Here is an 11,860-nt window from a genome sequence, read left to right on the forward strand (position 1 = left end):
CGGTGAGCATGGACGTGGCGGCCTGGCAGCGGAACTCCCGCGGCGGGCGAGGGCGCAGAGCCCCAACGCCGCCATCCGTGATGAAGGAGCGCGGCACGGCCTGGAGGAGCTACAACCGGCGCTTTGCTCATCAGCCATGCTGGCGAGCGTGGCGGTGACTACCTCAATTTTTTTCTCCTTTTCTTTTGTTGTACAGTTTGTTTTCTAAAAGTTGTCCATAACACTTTTGTTGTTTCATGAAATTGTTGTTCAGATTTTTCTTTTAACATTTTTTTGTTCTGATTTTTTTTTGAGTTCTGGTGCTAATTGTTGCTTCTGGATTTTTTGTTTCAACTTTTTTAAAAAGATTTTTCTCCAAAATTTGTTTCCCAAATTTCTCAAAAGAATTTGTTCCAATTTTGTTTTCTGAGTTTTCTTACAAACTTTTGTATTTCAACAAAATCTATGTATGCAAAACTTTTCTGTTTGAACAAATTTGTATAAATAATTTGCAACCCAATTTTTGTATTCAAATTGTTTTTGGATATATATAACATTTGTATATATATCTTTCTAAAAAAACGAATTGGGAGAGGGGCTTCACGTGGGAAGCTGTTCCGACCATACGCAACGCTTCTCCCGGGCGACCGTAAATCTGCGTGGCCCTATTTTTACATCCTAAATCTGCTGATAGATATGCAGCAAAACTCACTGCAAATTTTTATTTTCTTGACGGAATACGCTTCAGTATAAAACATCAATCCGACTAGCAATCTAGTCCATCCGGAGTCCGAGTCTCGACTCTCTTGTCCGAACTCGTCTCGCAAAGCCGCAACCCTTCCGGCTTTGCCCTATACAACTGCCCTGTCTCTCTCGATCGACGACTTGCCTTGATCTGCATCGACCAGTCACTATCTCTCGGAGACACGGCGAGCAGGAGACCATGGAGGTGGAGCGCGTGACCCCGCAAGATGGCAGCAAGACGGCGTTGTCAGTGGAGGAGCCCGCGGTGTCCGCGCCGCCGCCGCCGCCTGTGCCGGCGTCGGGCGACGACGTATTCGATCCCGCCCCTTTCGACGCCGTCATTCTTGCCCTGCCGTCGTCGTTCGGCGGCGGGCTGGAGGAACAATCGGTTATTCTTGGCGATGAAGAGGAAGAGGTCGCCGACGAGTACAACGACGACGACGACGACATCGAACTGGAAGGGAACGACGAGCCGCTTAGGTTCTGGAGCGGCGAAGCAGCCGGGAGTAATAACGACAGCTTGGTGGCGCGGACTGTGACGTTCCTCGGTCAGCCGGCGCGGTTCGCCTCCTACCAGGACGAGGGCATGGTCGCCTTCATGCGCCTCGCCGCCGCAGAGGCACCGCCGCCGGCCGGGCTGGACGCCGCCGCCGGGGTGATCGTCGTGCACTACCGCTACTACCGCTTCTCGGGGTCCCGGGGCTGGCGGCGCGGCGTCGAAGCTCCCGATTACGGGACTGACCTGCACCACGTCCGGTACCTCGTCCCGCTCCCCGCCGTCGTCGCCGACCCGGCGAGCTCGCTGCGCCTCGTCGGCGCCTCGCTGGCCGGTGACGTCTACCCCTACCGCTCCCACTCGCAGCTCCAGGCCCTTTGGTCGGGCCTGCTCGCGGCGGCGCCGGTGCGCGTCCCGACGAGTGCCACCGGCCTCGTGGTCACCGTCGACGTGGGCATGCTCCGGAGAGGGGACCGCACGCCGGAGCGCATGGAGTGCATGCGCTCGGCGCTCGCGGAGAAAGCGCGCGAGGCCGACGCGTCGCCCGTGGCCTGCGGCCACGAGCAGCACCTGCCGGCGCCGGTGTGCTGCGACGACGAGCCGGCCGAGGTCGCCGCCGCTCGGCCAGCGAAGCGGAGGAGGCTGGACGTCGTCGCGGGGGAGGTGTGCGCCATCTGCCACGAGGTGCTCGAGCAGCAGGGCCTCGCGGCGTGGCCCCGGTGCTCCCACGTCTTCCACGGCAAGTGCCTGGAGCAGCTCCTTGCCACGGTGCGGCATCGCTGCCCAATGTGCAGGAGTACACTGTCAACCAAAGGCATGCTTGATTGATTGATTCAAAGCATGATGTGTTGTGTGCTGTAGTAACATCATGTTCTATTCTTCTATGAAGCTATAGGCAATGGCGGAGCTAGAACACAAATCTAAGAGTTGGCCATTAGTACTGACATGTTGTACCGACAATAGGCGGACTTTGACAGCAGATAACCTTGAAGAAAGAGGTGTGATTAAGCCATAAGAATGTCAATTTATCTTTCTGGAACTGAGTCCATACTGTCTGTCATACAAGAGTATCACCATACATACTCGGTCACAAAGAGAGAGACATCTCCATTTGTGCATGCAATACAGTCCGTGAAGCTACCGATTCCAAATACAGACTCCGAATTGGTAAGAGGAGTCTTTGTTGGAGTGGCATGTAGATATTTATTATATTCCTACCAAAAGTGCAACACCAGTTGTACAAGCGACCACGGAGCTTATAGGAGGGCTCTGATTGATTGTTTTTTTTTACCGGGAACAGATCCAAGGACCTAGCTGCATGCAGTTTTATCGTTTCTGTATTTGAATGGGTCCCCGCTTAGTCAACCGAAACTTACCTCGTTCGGGGGATTTCTGCCTGGTGTGAGGGCTTCGCTCTCTCCGTGCTCAAAAGGTTTCAGGCATTTTTGCCTTGCATGGAGTCTTTCCCTCTCTTTGTTTTGGAAAGGGTCCCAGGCATTTTTGAAGAGGCACCAAAATTACCTTGCAAAACCTAGATCCCAATCTATCCCCAAATCCACACAATGTCGACCGTCGAGCCGGCCTCCTGAGCTCGCTGCGGCATTCCATTCTCATTTGGAGCAGCCGGCACTTGGGACCGGATCGATGGTGGTTCATGGCGCGGGTTGGAAAGCGGCACCATTGCCTGTACCGACGACGGCGGAGCGGCTAGGTGTCCGGGCTGCAGTCCCTGATGATTTAGGTGTCAGGACTGCCATCCCTGATGTAGGGTCCGGGCTGCCGTCCCGATGGAGGCTTCGTCGCCGGCACAGATCGAGGTCTCCTAGCTGCCGACGCCTGCCTGGTGCCCGAGGGCTGGGCTCCTTGGAGTCAGCTGCCTCCCTTCGTGTGCAACTGGAGGTGGAGCAATCAGGCCCCTATGCCGCGGTGGTCCCTGCTTTGATGTTCTTGGATGTTGTTTGATGTTCTTGGTGTTCATCCTATTTGATGCAACATCTCTTTGTCAAAGGAACCTTTCAGTCTCTAGGTTAGTCCTAACATTTTAATTTCCTAACTACTATTTTGAGATCCAATTCATTGCATTTTTTTTCTTTAGCATTCTCTATAAGTTTGATTGGTTTCCAACGCTGTAAAAATAGTAGATACCAATGAGCTCCATTGTTGATGTTTTGGATTCTACGTTAAAAAAATTTGCAAGAAAATGTAACAAGAATAAAGTACTCAGACTTCACCAAAACCACTATTTTGGAAAGAACAATGATACCAACGAGTAATTGAGTAAATCCCTCACTTGTGTTTTAGAAGTATGTGGGGACAAGAAAGTTTATAATGTTCTTGCTCTTGCCTCATGCCGTACGATGTCATGATGCTAAATTACTCTACAACTTCTTGGGTGAGCTGTGCATCCTACAAAATATATAATCTGTGTATATGAGATAGTTATCCCTTCTGATATTGCTTAATTAGAGGACTCATATAAGAATTCAAGAAAGACTTGCTATGTAGATTGCTATTATCCATGGAACATGGCCTATATTCGATCGATGACTTTGTTTGGTTCCTTAGTTTGGCATCCAAGAGGTACCTTTTAGAGGCACTGTTATAATGTTGCATTTTGGACAGATTTGTTTTGATCACACCATAAATTTCAATGTCATTCTTGTGTTGATACTTGGAACAAAACAACAGTCTTCTTTCACTGGATCCATAATGTCAGAAATGAACATTTTAAGGGCTAGATGAGTAATCGCTATGTCCCTTAATATATTGAAATGTGGCAACTCAATATATTGACTGTTATAAAAGAATTCATTATGGTAATGCACCTACACTTATGTTGCCTTTTATAGAGTTTCTTGTGTGATAGTAGAAAAATTGGTATGACGAGAACACTTAGTAGCCGGATTTTATTTCAGATAAGTCAGAAGCATTTGTTTGTGACCATAGCAGCTAACTAAATTGTCCAAACATTTCGCCTGGATGAATAACATTTCCATAGCAACTAGCTTAATTATCTGACCAGCCTGGGCGCCTGGCCACTCCAGTGAAAGCACCTCCACTTTACCGCAGCTTGCAGCAGAGAGAAAAGATGACCGAATATATGTTGCTAGCACAAGTAGGTAGCTGTCTATGACACCTTCTCCACCCCCTTCTCTCACGTTGCATGACAGATTTTTCAAATTAGATGTATCATCTAGCCCATGTATTGCTTTAAAATGTACTGCTTCACACTGCCACTACATAGAACAAACCACACTTTACTGCAACAACAAAGCAACAAGAAGAAGCAGCTGGCAACAAAACAACTGTTACATATCCCTCACTCTACCTAAAAGTTTGCAAGTAATCACTAGTTCACCACATACACACTAACTGCACAATATTGTCATAAAACGTGTTGATCAACACCAGTCATCGACACCTAAAAAAAACTCCACTTCTACACACACTTCCGATCCGTAGCTAAGTCGCAGTTACAAAATCAAACACTTCAAAACACTGAATGCTTCAAAAATCTCATGCACAAGCAGCAAACATTTCGAATCTAAACTTGACCTGGACTTTTCCCCTCCAATCGGAATCCACTGAGGCATCGAAAATTCTGAATACCACCTGACACCTCCTAGCATAGCTAACTGAAATGATTCGCCCCTATAGATACTACAAAAGTCTTAAAGAGTACTCAGTGGTGGTATAATGCAATAAAACCTCTCCGACACTGAGCTGTGTGAAATGTCCCAACCTGTAAATTTCAGTACCTTTTCTAGAACGTTAGGCAAAAAGTGTACCTTCACTCTCATCCAGGGAATTTTGAGGTGTGGTGTCATTGTTTTGAACATTTCAAGTGGTATTACCAGAACATTTAAGGCAGTACTACTGCTGTGAAGGGACATTTTACTAGCTATATATATAGTAACGAAATGTAACTGGTAGAACTCCCATGATCGATCCTAGGCAAGCAAGGCAGGTTTCAAAATATAACTGGAGTACTGCATTAATGATGTTCGAAACCAAGCGACACCATCAAGCATCAAGTACATGTACCCATTAGTATATCAAGCATCAGAAGAACTTGTAACAATTAGTATAGGGCACAATTCCATGTGCATTAGTTTAATACATTGAAAAAATGGTCCAAGACAGTCATCACGATACACTCTTGTTAGGATGCCTAGTGCTAACTGCAGATTAGGTACTGATCCTGGTCCATCCTGTCTTGCACACTGTCTGTCAGAAGTAGGAATATATCATCTGTTGGAATATATCACCTCATTAACCCCAAAAGATATATTTGTTTGCCTAGCATAACTAGAATGTATTCTAGTAGTAGCGACCTTGGTTCCATCAAGCCTCCCTACAAGGGAAAAGTTCTTACTGCCAAGGATAAAAGAAGATTGCCAACTAGCATGTTAAGTGGTATGATTAGGCCATTCCCATCGAAATAATGCCTATTAGTGCACAACATATACTCCAGAGTTCGAGCTGTAAATGATATATTTTCTTGTATTAGCCGTTGCAAACTTGATGTCACAAAAAGTGCTTAATTAAAAGTATTTCCTAGTATCAACAAAAACATATAGATAGAGATTAGTGTGATCCAAGAGTAATTACTGGGTCCCAAAAGTAACCACTAGGTTGTTTGTTAAGTAATGAAAACTAGCCATCAAGCATGTGTACCATTTTGATCGATTCCTTGGATTTTGTATATTTCATAGGTGGCATTGGCTTATTTATCATCAAAGAAAACCCAAGTGTGTCAACACATAATACCTATAAATACCAAATGGAAATAGAATATCTTGAGTTGTATTCAGAAACATCAAAATATACAGCTTCAAAAGCACTATCCGACAACCACATCAATCAACCCACCATCGAATCCTTCCAAAGGCTGAGATCTCTAGTTCAATTTGGATTCATTAACGCGAAAGGCATTATGCTATTACAATAATAATGGTACCTTCAGAATGCCTTGCTATTTCTACAGAAGTTTCTTCACGCATTTTCAAGTATGGCTTGATCCCTGTATTTTTATTTACTTGTGAAACTACTTTGGACCTCTTAAGCGTACACTTGGAAACAATTCAAGAATCAAGAACTACAAAGGGGATCCAAATGGTTATACATGTTTTTAGTTATGAACTACTGGTTCGTTTGATGTGTTTCTTTCCAAATGCTAAGATGAAACATTCTAGAAATCACCCATGATCTCTTTGAGTTAGGGTGCTATGAAGAAAAACATGTTCTAGTTGTTTCCAGAAACCACATGCTCATCACAAATATTACTTTTTTTTCCTGCACATTCAGTACCATTTGTTTGGAACATTTTAGTTATTTTTAAAAACCAAATGTATGCGAAATGTGTAAGTAAACCATAAGGACTGAAAGGTTCTCATCACTAATAAGTGAAGAAATCAAAATTATGGCACATTTTAGAACAACCATAAGGACCGGAATGTTCTCGTCACCAATAAGTGATGAAACCAAAAGCATGGCACATTTTAGAACAAGCATAAGGACTGAAAGGTGCTTGTCACCGATAAGTGATGCAAAAGAAAAAACTAAGAAAATCAATAATAGCTGGGGGTGTAGGAACATGTTAGCAGGGTGCAATGGACTTGATACGGAAAATGGAATGAAATTTACTTACAATTTCTACACCATCAGCAACGATCATGATGCTATACTAACTGCTAATTTGCAGTTGCTGCGGATACAGACTGCTCCAATACACAAAAGTATATATATGTAGAATGTACCTACCACCAGGACAATTCGATGCTTGATCTTGTAGTTATATATCACTTTCTCACAGGGCCACCACACATAATGGTCATTAGTGAATAGGAAATTATTATGCTTAAATTCCAAAGACAAATGTTATCACATAAACATTTCAAGTTTAGGTGTGATGAAAAACAATGTAGTCCTAAGTGTAGTTTTCTATAATTGTCTGCAACTTTTTGGGGAAACGAAAAGGAATTGGTGACCTACCCAAGGCCACCACACAGAGTTTTCAATAAACGAAGCTTGTTCCTATTGGCTCCTTTCCTTTTCTTTACAAACATTCTAGAATAAATTATGAGTGAGCTTAGGTAAATATAAATACAAGAGCTGAATGGGTCTCATCGATGTCCACTTGGTTTGCACACTTTGTGATCAGGACTCGCATTTTGGCCAATACAGAAACCTTTCATAACTCATTATGCTATATAGAGAACAAATGGTAACTAAATAAAAGGCACATTTTAGTTTACCTACCTCATGCTCAGAACATTTCAGTCAATATTTGAACATTTTGTTATGCACAACCATAATCGGCATATTTTAGTAATTTTAAATACCAAGCCAAGAGTACCATGCTACACTATACAAGATTGGAACATTTCAGCAGAACCCAAGAGAAAATATACTTTACCAGTTCTCAGCTTGAACATCCATAAGACATGATCCTTATTGTTCCGATATTGACAACTGTAATGGCAAAAATAGGGAGATGTATGGTTAGGCGGATTTTACATCTGCCTTTGTATATGAACATTTCAGATGTTGTATCTAGAAAAAAAAGAATTTTTAGACTCAATGACACCTGTCAAAATGTTCTGTACTTTTTTTTTTGAAGCGAAAATGTTCTGTACTTGGCCATGACTTCTTGAACCACTGGCACTTGTTTTCCTCATGTATTCCGAGTCTGGACATACAATAAAATCTTTTACCTTTTACGAATTGGCCATGACTTTTTGACCAACTAGCACTTGTTTTCCTCGTGTATTCCTAGTCAGGACATACAACATCTTTTTATTTACAATATTGTGGCTGGCAAACTTTTAATCCTGCAAAGATGTCAAGTTCCTTCATCCCGAACTTTGAGAATCTATATGGAGTGGAACACAAGTCAAATTTGATAAAAGGTTATATAGGCTTATGCGATGTCAGCCGCCGGAGATACCATAAGGTTATGCAAAGAGCTAGTCTGCATAGAATGGAACACAAGACAAAAATGATAAAGGATTCATGCAAATTGTCTGCATATTAGAAGAAATTTCAGGCTACATAGCTTTAGATGAATAAAAACAGGCGAAATAATGAGGAATTGTAATGTCCCATGTATGAGTTATACTTGATTTTATAACTGAGCTACAAATATTCTTAAATGTACATGGAACACTATCGAAAGGGGCAAAATTAAAAAAGTCCATGTCTACAACCATTAGCTGATGAATGTTTTACTGCATTATCCAAATTACACAACACCTGTCTACTATCCCTATTATGTATTTACATTTTCTCATCTATGTCGCATAATAAAATGTGATACTAACCAAAATGTACAGGTAGACATGAATGGGACATATTGAACCCTTATATACCATTTCTGATCTATCATTACTGGTTCATCTTATCAGATGCAATTAACCAAGATGGTACTGCATATCTACTTGTTATGATGCAAAGTGTACTCAGGAATCAGGAAATTTGGTCAGAAAATTACATGTCGATAATAACCAAAAAAGAAAACATAGAGCAAATGTTATACTTGCAGTACACTCGTTATATCTGAATTACTGGGAGCAAGAATAGGATCTACAACCTAACAGAAAAACATCTTGCACCCGCATCAGTTTTTTCCCCATGCATAGGTATAATTAATCAAATGGTACGTGAGCCAACATTAGAACGGGGAGAAATAACCATGATCAAGATCTGCGAGCAACCTTGACTCAAAAAACGTGCGCCGATAAAACAAAAAAGTAAAGGTTCGGAGTGAACAAAACCTGACCCTGGAGACCAATGGCAGACGAAGATGTAGCATTGGGGAACACTTCGATAGCGAGTAGAAAAATATTATGTGCACGAACATTTCGGCTGCCACCTGGAACCTTTTCGAGCATCTCGAGGAGGAGCGAGGAACGCTGGTCGAGCGATAGGCTCCGCGGCCGCTTGTTGAAGTAGTTTTTTCACTCTGGCCTAATGCATCCATCCAAAGTTCCAAACTCTCCTCTTGTCATCCTTTAAGAGTCGTAAACTTTGAGGCCAGTCGACGGCGAGGTGCACTAGCTACGCCTACACATGAAAATATATTTCATAATAATATTATTTTATAGAGTTGGTGAACCTTAAATTGATTTGGCTTAGCATAAAACTAAAATGACTGGGATCAAAGATAGCAGGTCCTGGTACAAGTAGAATACACATCCCAACCAAAAAAAAAATCATGCTATGAATGTCAACCTGCGTGACAAGCCATACAGGTGATAAAGTGCACTGTAGATCTCATTCCGATGCACACGACCAAAGGGACGATGTCCGTCAAGCAACCTGACGCGAACGGAGTCGGAGTGCGGAGTCCGAATCGATCGAAGAGGAGGCTCGGAACTGAAAACGGATGGATCAGAATTGAGGCAGCCCGTAATAAATATGCCGTCGCTCTCTGTTGCCCGCCGCATCGATCCAGGCTCTCTCTTCATCCTCCCTCAAGTAGCCGCGGACTCTGAGGCGAGGCGGCGGCGGGGCGCGGGGCGCAGCAGCTAGCCGTGGGAGGCATGCAGGGCATCAAGATGATCCCGGTGTCGGCGGGGGAGCCCGCGGTCGTTGCCGCAGCTGTGCCGGCCGCTGCTGGCGACGTTCTTGGCGGCGGTGTTGCCACGGATCCGGCATCCTCGGCGCACGAAAGGGAGGGGGAAAGCGCGGTTCTCGGCGAGCAAGGGGACGACGGTCTCACCGACGAAGACTTCATCGACGAGGAGGAGGAGGACGACGACAGCACCGACGAGGAGGACGTCGATAGCGACAGCGAGTTCGAGGAGGAATGCCAGCCGCCGGACGTCGGGCGCCGCGCAGCAGCGGCCCCGAACGTCGTCCTGGTGGCGGCCGTGGGGTTTCTTGGGCGGCCGACACGGGCCGCCTCCGTCCAGAATACGACGGGCTTCATGCACCTCGCCGCCGCAGAGGCGGCGCCGGGCCAGGACGGTGGCGGCGGCGGCGAGATCCTCGTGCACTACCGCTACACCCGCTTCTCGAGGGCGCGGAGCGGGGGCGACGACGGCGTCGACATGCACGTGCTGGGTCCGAAGCTTGCCCGCGTGCGCTTCCACCTCCCCTTCCACGCCGCCACCGCCGATCCGGCGAGCTCGCTGCGCCTAGCCGGCGCGGCGCTGGCGCCCCTGGTCTACCCTTCCCGCTTCAGCGCGCAGCTCCGGGCCCTGTGGTCCGGGCTGGTCGCGATGGCGCCCGTGCGCGCCCCGCCGCGGGCGGTTCGTCTCGTGGTCACCGCCGACGTGGGCATCCTCCGGCCCGCGGACCGCACGCCGGAGCGCATGAGGAGCATGCGCGCGGCGCTGGAGTGCGTGGCGCGCGAGCGCGACGGCGCGCGTCCGCTTCCCGCCGCGGAGCTCCACCTGCCGGCGCCCCTGGCGGCGGAGGACGACGCGCGGCCGGCGCAGCGGAGGCGGGTCACCGGGGAGGACTGCCCCATCTGCTGCGATGCGCTCGAGCGGGGCCTGGCGGCGTGGCCACGGTGCTCCCACATCTTCCACGGCAGGTGCTTGGAGGAGCACCTTGTCAGGGGGCATCAGGAGTGCCCTATGTGCAGGAGTGAGATGAATGTCAATGCGACCCAGTAGAGAGTGACACCAGCCCCTAGCATCAGGCAACTCGTGCTGCAATTGTGCACGAGCTCGATGTAATGTGTCCTTGCAATGTTTTGTAGCCTTTTCTTTTAAGAAGATATGAATGTATACTGCATGTAAATAAAGCGACACTCCTGATCTTCAGACTGATGGCCAATATGGCAATATATGTGAGATATCGTAGAAATCGCTAGCTGTAATTAAGGTTGTCTATGTTGTGCTCTTATTGCTTCGGAGAATTCTTTTTTTTTTCTGTTTATTTTGCGGCTCACTCATTGATCAAATTAAAGACGTCGTAAGCCAGCACCTCAAGTGTTTGGAAACCCAATATAATGTTGTTCTAGTTAATAGCATATGCATTTTGTTCAGTTGTATAGTATACAACATGACATATAATTTAAAACGGAAGGAGTACTATTGGAAAAAACGCAAGCTAACGTGATGGGCAGCATACTAAAGCACACACATGTTATCTTGAATACACAATTTTAAGATTGACAATGTCACCTTAGGTATTTTGCTACCGACCGACATGTTATCTATCACTAAAGTTATAAGTAGCTGTAAATGTGAGCATCTAAACTAAGTTAGAGATTCGAATTCAGATGTTTTGTAGGTTCCACCGCATTTGATTTTATTTCAATCCTCTCATCGATCATCTTGCCAGCTCTCCGATCCCTTCAATATATCCCTTCACGGTTCACCACCACTCGCCGCCGCCTTGAATTTTATTTCCTCCGCCCGGGTTTCATCCAATTATATAGGTTCTGTTTTTGATCCGGCGGGGTTCCCTGTCTCATCGGATGTTTAGTTGCTAATTATAAGTATTAAATATAGATTAATGATAAAACTAATTGCATAACCCCTAGGCTAATTCGCGAGATGAATCTATTAAGCCTAATTAATCCATTATTAGCCCATATGATGCTAAGTAAAACATGTGCTAATCATAGATTAATTAGGCTTAATAGATTTACTTCACGAATTAGCCCTAGACTTCTGCAATTAGTTT

The sequence above is a fragment of the Panicum hallii genome, chromosome 8 (genome assembly GCF_002211085.1).
Source record: "Panicum hallii strain FIL2 chromosome 8, PHallii_v3.1, whole genome shotgun sequence".
Classification (NCBI taxonomy): Eukaryota; Viridiplantae; Streptophyta; class Magnoliopsida; order Poales; family Poaceae; genus Panicum; species Panicum hallii.